Source organism: Anguilla anguilla, chromosome 1, assembly GCF_013347855.1.
Source record: "Anguilla anguilla isolate fAngAng1 chromosome 1, fAngAng1.pri, whole genome shotgun sequence".
NCBI lineage: Eukaryota > Metazoa > Chordata > Actinopteri > Anguilliformes > Anguillidae > Anguilla > Anguilla anguilla.
In genome coordinates, this window is record NC_049201.1 from 17,887,443 (window position 1) to 17,904,982 (window position 17,540).

Below are 17,540 nucleotides of genomic sequence, written 5' to 3' on the forward strand. Positions count from 1 at the left end.
GGTATTGTAAGCATCAGCCTATATAGTCAGATGGAATAGTTCCTTCAAGGGCTGCTTGAAGCAATTGAAGATGATGCTATTGTGATCCTTTGTCATAGCTATGGTATCCTGCCGTAGTCCCTACTTTTGTTTGGGAAACTTGTTGATTACCACAGGAATGCCATCCAGTCCTCCTGGTTGGTAGTCTGTTTGGCGAAAATGTTTTTTTGAAAACATCTTTGAAATGTGTGCTTTACTTATACATGCTACTGACCATGCAATTTCTTATGAATCCATCTTCTCCACGTCTTTGTATACTTTCTCCACTTGTAATGCTTAACAAATTGGACTGGAAAGCTGGAAAGTGAGGTTTTTTCTGCATAGTGTGCACCACACGGAAAACAGGAAGCATGCGTGCACAGACCTGCTGTTTTCGGGCGAAATATTTATAACACGAAATTGCACTGTCGAAAGCCTGTACGGATTCTGACATCTGACAGTTTTAACTTGACATGACTAGAAAATGATATTAATCCGTTTTGATTGGACATGACTAGAGAACGATATTGAAAGGTCTAGTGAATGTCCTTTTGTGTATGATTATATGAAATGCAGCCGTTTGACGTGAGCTGGATGTGAATGGGGGGGGGGGGGGGGGGGTCAGCGGAGGCGAGTGGGCTGACCGCTGACCTCCTGTGTCAGCTGACCTGTGGAGAAAGGGAAGGCTCCGGAACAGAGGTGGGGTGCTGGGGCTGCCCTGCGTGTGTGGTGGTCCACTGGAATGTGACCGTGGGTGTGGGGGAGGTGCCCCCAGAGCTCGCCTGGCCTGCAGGGTCGTGGCATGAGTCTTTCTCTGACCTGAGGTACAATCTGCAGTTGCCAAAGATGTTGGATTGCCGTTTGCTTTCTTATTTGTCTTAAATAAGATGCAGTTGCACTTCTGACCGACCCTCAGGTTTGCTCTCAAGGCCATGTTTACATTAAATAGCTACCTCTTAATGTGTCGTCTGGCTGTATAACAACTTGCCATTGTTTTACTAATAAAGATCTGTAATAGGCCTACATCTTGTCTTGCTCCCAAATGCCATCTGTGGGAAAATGATACTTTTTAGCCATTATGGTCATAGATCTCTGGTCTGGTATTAAGTATTGGCTTCTTGTGTTCTCTGTTGACCAATGCCTCTGGAAAGTCTGCAGTGTGTTCTGAAGCCATTGGGGCCAGCGCAATGTCATCAACTGGCAGCTGTCCTCTGACAACCTTGAGCTGGAAAGGATAAAGAAGGAGAGATTCACTGGAGGCCCACGGAGACACCAGACAGGCTGTGATAACTCTTCTCTCTCTTTCTCCCTGGCCAAACAGCCTCTGTAAATAAAGCTTACTTGGCAGGGACAGGGGAAAGCAGATAATCATGGAAAAACAACATTCATAAAAAAAACTGCCATTTTGAAATCCTGGTCCCAGACGAGTTGTTGCTGCTTCGCCTGACACCACGGGGATCTGGCAGGTGCTGTCTGGGCAAGCTCACTGCTGGGACAGGGCTGGGCCTGGCTGTTTATTTTCTGGCACTCAACCCGGGTGGGATTTGACTGGACCACCGAGAGGGATTGTCAAAATTTTAAAGCCCCAGTAGCAGTGCTGTGTCTCCCATCTTCAGTCAGATGGATGTGTGCAGGTAGCCGCCTGGCTCCTGCACAAACCCAGACCGGGAGGAGTGTGTGGAAATGACAGGCAGATGTGGAACAGTGAGTTCAGTGTTTATGAGAGTGAAGCATAGGAAATACGCACCGTTTCCATGTGTCCGTACGTCTTAGATTTTTTATTTTGAAAGCCAGGTAATTGAGTTACTGCAAATGTTGGTCATGCGCAGCAGAGTCTGTTCAACCAGTCCCTGCTCTTGTGGTGTAACGACTCGAGCATTCCTCTGATAGCTCATTGTTAGAGCGAATTCCACAAGTGTTACATAAACCGCCTCAGACAGGTCGCATCTCTTTTCCTGGCCTTTTTGGAGTAGTTCTGTTGCACCTGCTGTGGACCCAAAATACTGAGATGAAAACCGCATGCCGTCCTCTGTATTTGAGTCAGAAGAGTGTTTTCATAGGAGCAGGAATGCACTGGAGCTACTCTGCATTGTCTTGCTCTGTAATGGTAGTGCTTAAAGGTGGTTGGCTTAAAAGGATTTCAGTTATCCTCACACCCATCCCAGGGAATGCAAGCACACAACACAAGAGAATGAATCAGCTAGCGTTGAAGAACAGGAGGAACGGGAGCGCTAAGAAAATTGGTTTCTAAATTGACAACCAAGTGGTGAGTCACTGCAGTGTCCAGCATGTTCCATAATTGCTGTTTTGGTCTCTGATCAATGTCCTCACATTGTATGTCATTTCCTCTGGAAGGGAGAACAGCAACCTGTTGTGGAAGGCATTTGTACCGGTAGTGAGGCAGGACTATTTTGATCCAGGACCCAAGGCACTGGAGTATTAACGATTAAACAGGCTTCTGTAAATCTTTTTGCGAATGCCACAAATGCGTCTTTATTGAGCAAAATTATCTTTAGCTAGATCCGAATCTTTGATAAGTCCCATCTGGAAGTGTTTAGGAAGATATGCACTAAATGAGGATTAATCTGCTCTGTGTAAGTGATTATGTGAAGTTTGGAGGAGCAGCTTCTGTAGCCTATATGTAGCTTTTGAGCAATATAGTGTTATCTGAAAACTGAAGAAAAGTGATTGTATATTTAATAGGTAATTAAACACCAGGCATGCATAGTGTTATCTCCACCTATTGAAGTACCTGTCTTGAGTCTGTGTTTATTCACTTTGTTTTTGAATAAATTAATTATACCTCTAAAAAAACCACTCCCAACTGTTGGGTGGGTGTGGCTTCACTGATTGGCTTTCCAAGCCGTGTTCTATTGCCAAAAAAATGGAATTGTGAAGTACTAGAACATGGCGTTCCCCACCCTCATGTGATGAGCGAGCCCAGTGAAATATGAAGACCGGTGTGTCTCTTGCATGTGGGTCTGTTTGTTGTGAAGTCAGTTCTAAGCAGGGCAGTGCGATTCTGGGAGGAAATGCCCAGGTATCTGTGATCCCATGCACGAGGCCTGGCATCTCTCTGACCTCTTCATCAGAGGGCAGTTGTGGGGTCGAAGGCCCCCGGGGAAAAGCCGGGTCTCAGGATTTGAATTTAAGGCCTGCTTTGTTTGCCCTGCACAGGGCAAGGCCTCGCATCCATCAGTGTCACATGGCTTGTGGCTAATTCCTCTCACTTGCCCAAGCACAGAGAAGGGCAAGAGCCATAGCAGGGTTTCCATCACCGGAGTTAGACACCAACCTTTCTCTCTGGCTTTCAAGGCATCTCTAGCCTTTGTGCTGCGAGATGTGCAACTCCAGTCTATACTACTGTTGTCTATACTTTTGCTGCATGACAGCCTATTTTCAGTGTGCAGTATTTGCCAGGAGTGCTAAAATGCTAACCTTCAAGACATAAATATTTACTGTGGAATGGAAGAAATGTGTTATTTCTATAGTTACCATGGGGTCTTGTGCATGATTGCCAAACCTGAAATAACATGCATGTGCATTGTGGCTCCGAGGCTTCAAAAGCCCCCACAGCCATTTTGAACCATTGCTGGGGAACGTGTCCCACTTGAGTTTGGATTGGTGGAAAAATGACCCTCCTTTAGTCACCATGTGAAGAGAGGCTTGTGTTTAAAGATGATGAGTATAATAATCTCATTCTTGAAAGGATTGTGCTTACTCTGATTGTTTTTGTTTGCTGCATCTGTGCCAGCAAAAAATTCTCTCCTGCACGTGTGCATCCTGCTCAAAGATTCCATGTCCTCTCCAATAAATCTCAATATCGTGGACTCCTTCACCTGCTAAGAGCGAGGTAATGGAAACGAGAAACGAGATTGCTTTGCTCCGATGTTTTCTGCGACCTCTGCGCCCCCTTTTTCACAGTTTGGAATTTTGGATACTGGAAGGCTGCGCTACCAATCTTTGCATATGAAATTCCGTGAGGACAAGCACTTCCTTCTTCCCACTTGGCTCTTGGATGTCCTGGCTAAAACTGTTTACTTTGCAGACGGTGGAGAGGCGAGGCGAGGCTGGGGATGTTGCAGGGGGCCATCCTGGATGATGGCCAAATGGGCTCCATCCTGCATGAGGCCAAACTGGCTCCATCTTGCATGCTGTAGACGCTCTTTCTGAGAGGCGAGGCCTGGTCTGCGGGGGACGACGGTGGAGAGCTCAGCGCTCGCTGCACTTGCTGTTTACTCATGCAGTTCTTGTTGAGGAAAAAAAATGAGGAAGAGAATGAGAAAACCGAAAAATTGGAAGGAGGGGCAGCCGTGGGGCCCCTGACTGAGGTGAGGGGGCAGCTTTTATAAGGCTGCCCACTCCCAGCATCCCGAGCCGCATTAAACGTTTACCGGCAGGATTGATCAGGTGCAGTCATTACCTTTAATCTCTGTTGCCGGGGTTTCCGGAGGCCAGGAGGGGTCAGGCTGGGAGGGTTCAGAGGGAGGGGAAGACTGCTGTGAGCGACAGCTGCATGTCCCATAGGACACGACCGCTCCTTGATCTCTACCTTCAGGAGCGAGTGCGTAAATGGCATGCTTGATCAAGACGCTTATGTAGTTCTGTAATTTTCTTTCTTCATGTGCAAATTTTCCATCCCTCTACCTTTGAAGCAGACTGTGGTGTGGAGGATGATGGGGCTTCTGGGAGATTTCTGTCAAGCTTGTGACCCCAGGTGAGATCTGTGGCTGCTGCTGTTAGGGAGGCGTACACTCCCTGGGTCCTCGGCGTGGTCCCCGGGGCCTTATGGGAAATCCCACTTCCTTCTCCTCCGCCTGAGTTCCTCCATGCGCTAAGACCCATCCCACAAAACGAGACGGGACGCCATGCCACGGTGCAGCCGGGCGGTAAAGCCACGGCTCTAAATTTAGTCCGATGGGCTCTGTTGATTTGCAGACGTCCAATTAAAATGAATCAAGCAAACAAAACCGAGCTCGGCCCTTTTAGATTCCTTTATGCGGTTATTTATGCCTTTGTCTGTGCAGGGAAAATTCCCAGCCTTCCCCAGGTGGAGGGAATGAATCAAGCTAACAAATGACTGGGGGGTTCTTTTCCAGGCTGCTTCTTCCTGGCTGGTTTCCTGTGTATTGAATGATTTATTCCTGGCTGCCTGGGCCGCAGTTTTACTGCCTGTGTCAGATATAATAGTTCCCAGTTCCCAGGCATGTGATGTTCAATGGAGCAACTGCCCATCTCCTTGACAACACTGGCATAATAATGAGACACTGTTATCAAAGTATTTTTTTGGTATCTAAAGTATAGGTTGGTATAGGTTGTCAGACTTTTTGTTTGGGGTTTGAGCTCACCGATGGCAATCTGTCGACTAAATCGTACGCAGTAGAAAAGCAAGGCTAAACTCGCAGGTAAAAATGGTACTCATTTTATTAAATGAAATTTGTGCTTGTTCCACTGTTTTGATTTGGGGGGTGTGCGGCTCATTACCATATTAAAGGCTATTTTAATGTCCATTCATTTCAACTCATGACTGACTAATAGCAGTTTGATGGGACTGGCTGTAGGCTATCTGTTGATTAAGCATATGGCGAGGTATAATTTTGTTGGGTGTTGAGTCCGATGAGCCTGAACTATGGCCACAGTCACTCGGTGTGACAAATTAAATTGAAGCCTCACCATCTGATGTCATGGGGTGGACAGGTGGAGCAGGTGTCTGTGTGGCTTTAGCCTTTAATGCTAATGACTGGGAAACCAGAGGGGAACAGAGGATTGAATAACAGGCTGGTAGGAAACATCTGTGCCTGCAAACTGCTGGCTCTGCTCCCGGCGCGACTTGGTTCACCGCAGAAAAAAAACTCCATAATTAATCCGCTTTAGGGTGTACTCATAAAGCACATGCACCTTGCTGAGTCAACACTAACTCTGCAGTAAGCCATGATGAGGCATCAGCTACTGGAACTGTTGAACTAGACACAGAACCTCGCTTTGTCAGGCTATTCTCTGTGACATAGCCTATTTGTATTTTTTCCTGTAATTCGATAGCTTTCTGTTTTTCCAAATGGAGCGTGGTAAGGAATGTTAGCCCTGTCTTGTCTTATTTATTATGCTGGAGTGTAGTTTCGCAAGACCCCTATGAATTTGAGCTGCAATTTTTATGTCGGTGTTTTAAAAAATGTGTTAACTGTGCAAAATTGAGGCGCAGTGTGTACGACAGCTGATTCTCAATCTATAGTCCCCAGTTGGCGGGACGGGGACGGGGACGCGGGGGTTGTTTTTGGCCATAGCACTTTCTGCGCTGTGATTTCATTTCTGTCTTGTACCCTCTCCTGCTTAACCCCTGTATGTATAAAGTGGGGAAAAAACATAAGGGAGGTGGATAGTCTACTTTCCTTTAAAACTAAATAAATAAATAAAGGGGTTAATTGTGCTCTACTGTTCTGGCCCTCTGAAGCAGAAGTGGTAAATGGTGCCAGCTTCTCTATTCATTCACATCTATTCAGGCCTCTAGTTCTTTAATTGGTGCCACCATTGGTACTTTTTAACATCTAAACTTTAATAGGGAGTATTATTAGGGGTAAAAAAAATCCACAATGTGTTTGGTCCTGTTGAGCATTAACTTCTTGGCTTCTGAATTTAGCAAAATGGCTTCTTTATAAATGGCCTCTTGTGTTTTTCATTCTGGAGCTGTTGCCTCACACTCTGTCCCCATCAGTGTACCTGCTTTCTCATCTGAGGCTGGAGTGCGTTGAAGGTCACCTCAGTGCATTTCCTGTTCCTAGGGTGGGGAAGATTGTGCTGTTGCTGTTGGGGAATATCAATTTCCTCCTCATCTGGATTAAGATCACGGCTGCCACCCCAGACCTCTCTGTGCCCTTGAATTTGACGTTCTTCAGTGAATAAATGGAACGAGGACATAGACACCAAAGAGGCACGTGGAGGACAGCCACCTAGTTACATATGACGTCTGTGTCATTTATCAGACGCTGCGACTCCTTAACTTGGCCTTCAGATAGACTAATGTCTTAAACAACCTGTCAAACAGTAAATGTTAAATGTGTTCCATCTGAACATAAACCTTTTCTGGAAAGTAGTATGTCATTGCTTTGTTTTAAAAACGAAGAAAACAAAATCTTCTAAAATAATCATTGCACAGAATATCTGGCAGTCAGTGTTGGTCATTGGTATCACGGTATTTTTCTGTGATTCAGTGTAGTTGCATAATGGGTAGCAGTGGAAACAATAATAAACTCGGTTGCCTTTTCTGCCTGTTGTGGCCTATGGTTTCTGTGATGCAGAAAACTTGGACAAAATCAGTTTTTCCCCTAACCGTAGAGCAGAATTAGGCAATTGTATTTTTCAATTAGGAATGAAAAAAAAAAATGTGTGCCAGTACAAAGAGGATAGATAACGCAGACCTACAGTCAATGAATGCTCTACTGTTAAAGCAGTCAGCGAGGATGCATGTGGCCTTCACTCAGCTAGCTGTCAAGGCCCTTGACAACCCTGCCAGAAGAAATTCCATCTGGAGCACCATGCTATTGAGTTTTGCGTCAGCTGAATACAGCTAGCTAAGATGGTAACAGTTACAGAAAATATTCATTTGTAGCCTCTTCTGAAAATAATAATAATTTCTGTTTATAATTTAAAAAATATATATTGTCCATTTATTACAAAGGTTATGTCCGATTATGTATGTTTCTGTGGTTAATTAAATTTCATTGATTGATTGGTGGATGAAATTAGTAAAATAAAAATATCTCCCAGCTGAGTGTACTCTATGTAAAGGTGATACAAAGCACAGAGCACAATTTTCTTCTCTTCAGATTCAAAATTTTAAAACTTGGTTGGATATCATAAATGGATATCATGAAAAACACATTTCACAAGAGCCTTTTAAAACAACAAAGTGGCTTTGATGGCTTTAATTATACTGCATTGAGTGATTTCAGACCTGCTGTAAAATGGATGAGCTCCTTGGGCTTAGGTGTCTGACAGTCCAGGTGGACTCTTCATCTTTAACATGTAGCCTACAGTATCAGTGTTAGAGAACAGTGTACCTAGTGTGTAGAGTAGAGGTACATGGTCTGATGGGGGTTGATGGGATACAGTGTGGCTTGGAGAGTCTAGGAGGTTGTCGGGAGACCTGAAATGCATCGGACTGTGTGTGGGACCAGGTGTCTTTGTCCCTACTCTTTGTGATCAATATGTTAAATTACAGGCATTTGGCAGCTCTTATCCAGAGCTGTATGTTGCAGGACTGAGACCTGGATGGTGGTAAAGAGCATTATGTACACTATTTAAGGTAATATTGGGAGTGAATTTTTAGACCCTTCGGATTACAGATGAAATTCAATGCACAGAAAATCAGTCAGTGGCCAACAATCCCTATTATGGTAGGCTACTGTCAACAGTAGAGGGTGCTTAGAATTCACTGGCTTGTCTGTAGACATCTGCTTTCCCGGTCTGTGTCCTGAAAGTAGGCTACATGATTGTTAAATTATTCATGTGACTCATACAGACTAATGTTTTGACTACCATTTTAATTTCACAGCGTGGTCTGGAATCCCGAATTTAAACCACATGTTGGGCTTCGCTATAGTTGGTAGTGTTCCTTTATTTGGGGGAAAATTTGCTGCAGCCACAAGCTGTCCAATTTAGCTTTCATTGAGTCCTCGTCATCCTGTTGTCTGGGACATCAAGTTTGATCGCGATATAATCCCTGCGGTAGACTGTAATTGTAACAGTAAGCATGCATTGCAAATAACAGATGGAAAGGACCAGAAGTTTCAGGGAAGGAAACCCAGCCTCAGAGAAAATGCACAGAACACATAGTGCCTGATTTATTGAGACCTTTAGCATGTGCAAAACCTTTTATCATGCGCAGAACTAATAACGCAACCAATGATCGGTGCAAAACAAATACCATGACCAATCATTGATCATGTTGGTTCTGTGCATGCTGAAAAGTTTTGCACATGCTGAAGGCTTTAGTAAATTAGGTCCATAACCTTTTCTCTTTGTGTAGTATGCTAATTGTATGCTATTCTTAATTTAGAATGGTCACCCCAGTGCTGTGCAGGAATCACCCAGTGGAGGGGAAAAGCGATGTAAAAAAACATGATAAATATCATGTGTCATTTCGCCATATGTTTAAATACCAGTATAGACTCTCACTTCAGACCTGTCCTCTCTGTCCTTGGCGCCTCTGATATTACAACCTTGAAAGAAATCGACCTGGGAATGCAGAGATTGTACTGTAGCAGTAGGCCTATAAAGTGCTATTCGGTTCAGGGTATAGGGTATGGGATGTTTGCTGGAATGCTTAAATTTCCATACGTTGAATGTTTCCATAAAATAAAAAAAAAGATCTAGTAGGCACATATCCAATGAGTAATCAATAAATCCATTACTCATACCATCCCTATTTTTAATCATGATGTTTTATTTACCCTGTAAATGATATAACTGGGATGGAGTGGATAGAAAAATAATGATAATAAGGATGTTCGATGTAAGATGATGTTGGCTGTTCAGATAAGATTTACGTTATTGTTTCTAGGATTCTCACTTCCATTGGAAAACATTGCAAAGATAGCCAATGCTCAAGATTGGATTTTAGGCCTAAGGTACTGCTTTGGCTTCTCATGATAGGCTTGTATATATTGCTGATTAGGACAAGTATTGCATGCATAACCAGGGACTATGATTTTGTAGCCTTGTTCATGGCATTCCCAAGCCGTTAAAAGCTATAGATACGTGACTTGTGAAATGGATGAGGGCTCATAAAAGGACACCTCCTTAGCAGACAGGCAGTGTAGTAAACTGAGACCTAAATGTGAAAAGGTTCTGTGCCCACAAACCTGTAAGAGAGAAAAGTCCATCATTTAGAAATCAAAACCCGCAGTCTGTCTGATTAAGAATGCATTAAGCAAATTGTGTAACTTATGTTAATATGTCGAGGTGCTACCTAAGGTTGCCTGTTTGCAACACTACTGAATCCTCACACTGCAAGTGCTGCACCCTTAACCTGGAGTTTCACAAGCTTAAGCATTCTTGCCCTGCCATCACATCCTGGGGTTTTTGTTGCGGGTAAGATAACGGAGAGGGTACAGCTTTCCCGTTGCCGTAAGGGATACTCCTGGAAACCTGCGACGGGCGGCAGGAAGGTGCGGGTTTGCGCGGGGGTGGCGGATGCTCGTTGGAGTGCTCGCGGCGCCACGCGGTGTCAAGGAAGCGCCCGGACCTGACGCGTGCTGCAAGTTTTCACTCGCTCCTCTCTCCGTCCCGTTTCCACACGCGTTGTTTTTCGTACGTTTTCGCCGCATTAATCTTCTTCGGTGGCTCAAGCCAGGAAGGGTTTTTGTCACGGTGTGCCTCCATATGTCAGGGATGCACGTAAAGGCCAAGTGTTGCGGAAGAAATCTGGCGTCACAAGATGCTTCGCGGAAGTATCGGAATTTATTATTTATTTGTTTTGGCTGGGCACCAAAATGCGACAGCCTGTTTACACAGTTTGTTTTGTCTGATTTTGGTTGATTATTTTCAGTGGTCTGCTTCTTTTTTCTTTCAGGTCCAAGGAGCCAGAAACAAGGCAGAGAAATCCTTGTAAGTGCCACAAGCCTTTATATCTCCTGACAGGTTTATGCTTATCTGGAAAGCAGTGATGAAACAGGATTTCATTATTAGAAAATTAAAGCATGAGGACTCTGATTATATGGGTGAATATTTATGTGCTTATTAAACTAAGGAAGTTTCCAGTTTTATTCTCTCTAGAATTTGATACTTCACTTTAAAAGTATGGTTTCATTTTTCAACTGTTCAGAATTCTATTGAATTTGTAGTACTGTGTATGTTTGCGTGTACCTGTAATACAGCTCTGATACAACCTAATTACTATTTATTTTGGTCTTTGTTTTTGAATAATAGAAAGTTTCTGGGGAAGTTCAGGTAATTCCAGCTTAACAATGCAGGGTTGCCAGACAATTGTTTTCTTATTATCCATTCTTCCTGAGCTGTGAAGTGGAAGTGGAGCTCGGGTTAAATTTGATACGTTTTAAGGGCACAGGCTGTGCTCATGTCCTTTTCTCTCTTTGGGATGGTTGGCGCCATATAAAGTGAAATGTATCCAAATAAGGTATCCAGAGCTGTCGTGTTGTGTTGCTTGCTAGGAGCATGGCTATCGCCCCGCTTTGACCCTCCAAGGCATGGATAATCAAATGCTTCTGATTAGTCAGACTGTATTCACGCCTGACTCCCAGGTAAAGGGAGGGTGTAAAACCAGCTGTTCTTGGACCTCGAGGACCGTGATTTGAGTAACAGGGCCCCAGGGTGTTTTTTTCAGGTAGGAAGTTGTATCTCACAATTCTTTGAGGCTTTAACTACGCAATTTGCAAAGCTTTCTTCCTCATTTGCATTTGTCTTTGTCTTAGTGACCTGAAATGGCAGCGCTGTTTTGCTGCATTTCCTGTAGGCAGCACCTGCACCTTTGCAACGCTGAGGACTGGGGGCTGGTTTTCCAATAACGTTCAAGCTTAGGGGAAAAAAGAGGAGGTGACCCTCATTTATCAAAGTGAGCTGCGCAACCCACGGTGAGCTAACCAAGGAGGCTTATTGCCTCCTTCCTCCACATCACTGCTGCGGCCATAAAAAGCCTGCTTATTGTCCCCTTCTCCCTCAACTTGCACCTTTTTAATCAACACTTCTGTTGTCAAATGAGCTGGCAGAGCTCCCCACAGCCCGGTGCAGTCTATAGTCCAGGGGGGAGGGTGCGCAGAGATGCCATGGTAACGCATTCAGATTTCAAGTGTTTGTCCAAACAGAAGGGGTGTTGAAAAGAATTTGTGCAGGCTTGCCCACTGGCCGCTAAGAGCTAGAACCTCTACAATGGACTTGAGACCCCCTGGGTCCAGTGAATCCCAGCTTGAAAATTGAGAATTAGGTGGGAGTTGTGGGATTGCTTTTTTCTGAAACTAATCGATGCGAATAACATGAAGGTAGTAGCCTATATGATTCTTGTCGTGCCTCCTTTCACATCAAGTAATCAGGATATTAGGATGATATAGGCCTACTTTGTGCGCTGTAGTCTCAAAAATATATATGAAAGAAAATGTATGCCTTGTATGCCTCAACGTAAGTTCAAAGTTTATTTTTTAATGGCTTTTCCATAATGTGGCAAACCTAGTTAATTGTTAGATTAGGCTGAGATCGCAGTACTGTTTCTCGTGTATATGGATAGAATAGTAAAAATGCTTTGATATTTTTAGCTTAGCTAACTAGCTTATCTTTAGCTGCAGGCAGGCGGAAGGCGGGCCGGAACATTGCGGGTGCAGGCAGGAGTGGGACGAAGTGTCACGGAAGTGAGTGGGAGCACGGCAGAGAAAAAAACAAGCCCATTCAGGGCGCTGCTACAAGGTGGTGGGGACGACCTTTCTGTATAACCAGAGGTCTCACCGGCATTGACGTAGCTAAGAGGGACGAGGCCATCCACCCTCGCCTCTCGTGGCTCGTGTCTCTCCCCCTCCGCCTCTCCTATGCCTGCCATCTCCAGCGTTACAGTGGGACACTCGCGTCAAAGCCACTCAGTAAATATGCCAGTTAAATTCCTTTAATGACCTCATTACCCGGTTTTTAGGATTAGTTTATTGATACCCACTTTTTCAAAGCTGGCGCAGAAACAAAGTCGTTGTTGACTTTTTGAGATTGCAGGCACACAGATGCATGTTGCATAATATTTCGAGCCCCAGTCACGTCTATGAATGGCAATAGTGCATATCCTTGTTTCCCCCCCCCCCTCCCTGTCTCAGTGGCTAATTCCACCAGAGCTGGGATCAGCAGGTTGCTGTAGGGTGGCATAATTCCCATTAAGCCTGTGTGTGTAAGTTGGGCGCGTTAGGTGGGTGTAAGAGAAATGTTACTGTTGTCCAGCTGATAAAACAATGAGCAGAATTTCTTGAATTACAAGAAAGGCCACCCTTTTATTTTCTTTACCCACAGTGCCTTGGAGCTAATCTGACTGGTGTGGTTTTGACAGTTTGTAATAAGTGATCCATTTGCCGTTCTGATTGGAAGATCAGATATTGATAGTGATACCGGCAAGAATGTGGGTGACAAAAGATACAAAGCAAATAGCCTACTTAGTAAATTTGATTAATCATTTTTAAGAGAAATCATAAGCAAGCAGTCCTTTATTTTTTTTCTTTATTGTTTTGCTTTTTTCTACCAGTTTGGAGTGCCCAATCATATATTAGTGCTCATAACTGGAGCCCTGGCTATTGATTCGGGAGAGAGCACAGATAAGCACGTTCTCTTCCGAAGCATGTGATGTCAAACACTAGGCTACTTCTTATCACACTGCGGATTACGAGTCAGGCAAGGGTACGCCATGTGCAGCTTAATGGACAGACATGCATGGGAAGGGTTCCTTAACCAGATGAGCCTCCCAGCAACCCTTCACTGCCCCCCCCCCCCCCCCCAAAGAAAAACGTAATTAATGAAATTTCAATGGTTGAGACTCCCCGCATAATTATCAGCGTTGTTTGAGAATAATTAAAAAGGATTCATTTTCCAGCGTGCACATGTTTGTTCAGCAGAGAGGCAATTAGCGTCTCTTGGAAGCAGAGCAGCTATTTGACGAGTTTGAAGTTGTGCGTTAATTAATGAATCTCCTCCTATTTATTGTAAGGGTTCGCCTGTCTCTGGTGTGTTGCATTGGTTACCACCTGTACATCCGAATGGCACAATTATGACTGCAGTGTAGGCCATTTCCTCTTGTGCTGCAGAAAGTCTCTTAGGGGAAAATGTTTGCATGAATGGATGCATTTTTGTAGGAGTGCAAAACAGTCCTTTGTATGCTCTGCATACGGAGAACCACACGTGAACGTCCTTATCTTTTCACGCTAGGGTGTGTGTGCTTGTGCGTGTGCGTGTGTGTGTTGGGGGGGAGTCCAGATGCCTCGGTGGGGAATTTACCCAGGTTACCCCCAGCTCTTTTTGTGTCAGGTCATCAAAGCAACACTGGAGTTCCTCTTCTTTTATTGGTCCTCAACAAATCTTCCATGACAGGTCCTGTCAGACTGTCAGAATGGGCCACATTACCGCTTCTTTCCTGGACGGCTGAGGATTTGTGGAAGTGAGCTGTGAAAGAGCAGCACCACCGCCGGTGCAAAACGCAGGCTTAAGTCTGAGGTTATGGTAAACAGAGCATTAGGCAAAATGCGATGTAATCACTGCGATCATGGAGAATAATGGGCTTCTTATCCTCAGCCTCGGGGAGCGAACATAATCGGCTTATTTCTTATTTTTCTGATAAACTGTAGACAATCTGTTCGTTTTGATTGCGGGTACATGGCAGGGTTCCAGGAATGCTTGATCAGCAGACAAAGATTTATGAATACTTCCTTCACTGTAAATGTGCTATTCTGTCCTACATTAAGAGGTTTAGTGAGCCACTAGGGTGGCCATGTTTTTAAAAGCTGGGTTGATGGGTATTTGTGTCAAAATGTAGGCTATATAATCATTAGCCAGTATGCCCTTGGCTTGTTTAAGTGCCACTGTTAACACGTGATCGTTGTTGGTGCACATACTACAGCTGTCAAAATGGTTAGCTACTTGTTTCACCCGCAATTTGAATTTGAACTGAAGCCATGCAGTTCACGCCTGCATCACAGCATCGTGCCTTAATCGAATGAGCCACCCAGCAGCCTCAATAGTAAGGTAGTTGGCTGGTTTTGTTTTGTGTTCAGTAACTACTAGCTACCGTTTATCATGTACCAATTAGCTAGCTGCATTCTATTTATTTAGCCAAGGACTAACATTATAGATCCTCCACGTGATGGAAATGGCAAGAACTAACTTGTCTAACTGGATAGTGAAGTTAACAAAACAACACGTATATTGTGGCCTGTGAGTGTACGCCCCATAGGCATGATATTAGTGCTATTTATTTTTCACAAATGCCAGTACTGTCCCCAAAATCCTGTCGATGCCATCACTGCATAATGTATTTTGTGTTTTTTTTATTGATTTATTCATGTAGAATATTGAAAATGAAGCCATGAAAAATTCACTGCAAGCTTTTGGAAGCAGCCCAGTGAGATGTGAAAGTGGCAGTTTGGGGAAAAATGGGTCTGCAGCCCAAAGTGACGGGCATCCTCGGACCACTGGGCCTCCCAGTGGAAATGAGAAATACCGGATTTGCTCTGGAAGTGAACTGGTTTAGCACGAGCGTTTACCCCGCCGCGTGTCTCCAGATGTGCGCCGATCCTCAGGGCTGGCCGCTTCAAGCCTCATTAGTCGTACTGTTCTGCTATTGACATTTTTGCTGTGAGAATCTGTGGGGGGGGGGGGGGGGGGGGGGAGTGCGCAGTCATATGGCCTTGCTGCCACATTACGGTTCGTCACGGCGACCAAATCGAGTCCATTTCTCACTCCGTCAGCCTCCCCGCTACGGGCGTCTGCTGCAGTGGCGTATTTATGCCCTGTCTAGCGCTCCTGGAATTCATCAGTTTGAGTGTTTAGACGTGCCAATTGCGTTTCCCTCCAAACACCATTACGCCTCACGCGCGTCATTTGGAACAGGACGCAAGTGCTGACAGATGCTGTTGTCTGCTACTGAATGCTGACCAATAGCACATCGTTGCGTAGATGTTCTGCTTGGATTACCATGTCCAGTGTCGTCAGGGATATAGGCCTATTACAGAAATATCTGTACCAGCACGTATTCCACCAATTAAACTATTATGGTAATACAGTAATACAGAAGTGTCTGTGGTTGTTTTGAGAATGTGTCAGTCTAGTGCATAGTTTTCTAAGCAGAGCACATTTGCCCCTGGACTCTGTGTACTTTAGTCACCACACTGAAGCAGTGTAAAATGTTTTCATTTTGACCTTCCATGAGAAGTTTACATGATGCCTTCACAGCATTGGCTGTTCCTTCAGTAAATGTGGTAAGAATATTTAGGACAATGGTTAGAGTGATGGCTCTTCGCACAATGAGCGAACAGACTGAGGCTAAAATGGAAATGATGTTCGAGGGACCGTACGTGCTGTTGGGAAGAGGGGACGGCACTTCAATTTTGAGTGACTGTGCAAGTGGCTTGCTAATTCAATTTACATAGCAAGGTAGCTAGACAACTAACCAGTGTTGGCTAATGGGACAGTTATTGTAGTGGATTAAGCACACTTAGCCTATACCCTACATGGCTCAGATAACTAAATTACATACTTTCAGTGTGTAATGTATTTAATCTGATTTTTGTAGTAATGATCTGAAATGTCTTATTCTGTTTTCGTATGTGTTCCACAGTGCAGATTCAATAGGACCCTTCTATTCACACTGGAAATCTGGGGATGATACTGGATCCGATCTCATAAGTCACCAGAAATTGCCTAGCTTAATACGGGCTTGAGCCAGCTGAACTGCAGTGGCCAGTCTACAGTCCTGACCTCCACCGCACTATTGCTTTTGGTGTATATTTAGTAACTGCCGAGCCAGAATGGATTATAGGAATGTTTTCACTTTTCTCCCTCCAATGATAATATGAACTGCCTTTCCTAAACATGCAGGCTACCTGGAGCTTCCTTTTCTGGACATCCCAAGAGGAAGTGGTGTGATGCGCTTCCTGTGGGGGGAGTGTGTGGCCTTCATGCTGGCCCATGCTAGGCTGGAAGGAAGAGCCAGGGCTAAGCCAGCGTCCAGACAGTTGGCTGGCCTGCTGTAGCCTGAATGTTTAAACAGCTGTCAGACACTGACAGTATTCTCATATTCCAGCTATGCAGGAGTATGGCAGAATCAGGGGGCTAAGGAGGAAGGTCAGGCCATGGATTCTTTTATGTCCAGTACAGTGCATAGCGCTTCAGTACAGCGCAGTTTTCCCACTGACCCCTCGCAATGCAGGCCGCTGGTCTCTGACTGTGGCGCAGTATCTGAGAGACTTACAGCAGCTTATGCAGCAGTCACTCTGCGCTCTGGGCAACAAGGTTTCCAGTAATCCAGCCGCCTTTTAAAGTCTTAAAGAATATGCAGCCCACCCATAACGCGTTCTAATACGCTGCTGCAGGCTATTTTTACGAGCGGATTAAATATTTTAAGATTGCACGGCATAACCTCGCGGTCCTCCCTGCCCTGGTGCGACTGCTGCTGGTCCGGGGTCCTCTGTTGGGTGGGGCGAGGTGGGGTGGGGCGGGGTGGATTGGGTTGGGGGGGATTCGATGGAGCGCGTCTTTGTACCCCCTGTCGCGGCTGGACCCGTTGAGCCCTGATGGGGTGGACGTGCTCGGCCAAGGTTCATTACGGGATCCCCACAGACCAGACCAAGTGGAAACATGCTTGGAATTCTTCTGCCGCACTCAGTCCAGTCTTAACCCTTAAAGCACTCCATGCATGGAATTCACCATCAGTCATAATGCAATTTATAGCATAGCAGATGCTCTCAACCAAGGCATAATTCACAGCTCATAGTTTGCATGTGTTGTGAAGTCATGTAGTGGAATAATACCTGAAACTATGTAAGAACAATACTCATTTT

The 17,540-nt window shown here is 44.9% G+C and overlaps 1 protein-coding gene across 4 annotated transcripts in view; it reads left to right on the top strand.

Annotated features, from left to right (window-relative positions):
- The window catches only part of LOC118229250 (signal-induced proliferation-associated 1-like protein 1), an 84,074-nt gene that overhangs the window by 15,909 nt on the left and 50,625 nt on the right, over nt 1-17,540 (top strand). For 3 of the 4 annotated variants that reach the window (XM_035421049.1, XM_035421074.1, XM_035421063.1), the window contains one exon: nt 10,586-10,620. The exons of the other annotated variant lie outside the window; for it this stretch is intronic. The gene's annotated coding sequence lies outside the window, so the exon portion shown is untranslated. The remainder of the gene's footprint in view (nt 1-10,585; nt 10,621-17,540) is intronic. 4 annotated transcript variants of the gene reach the window in all.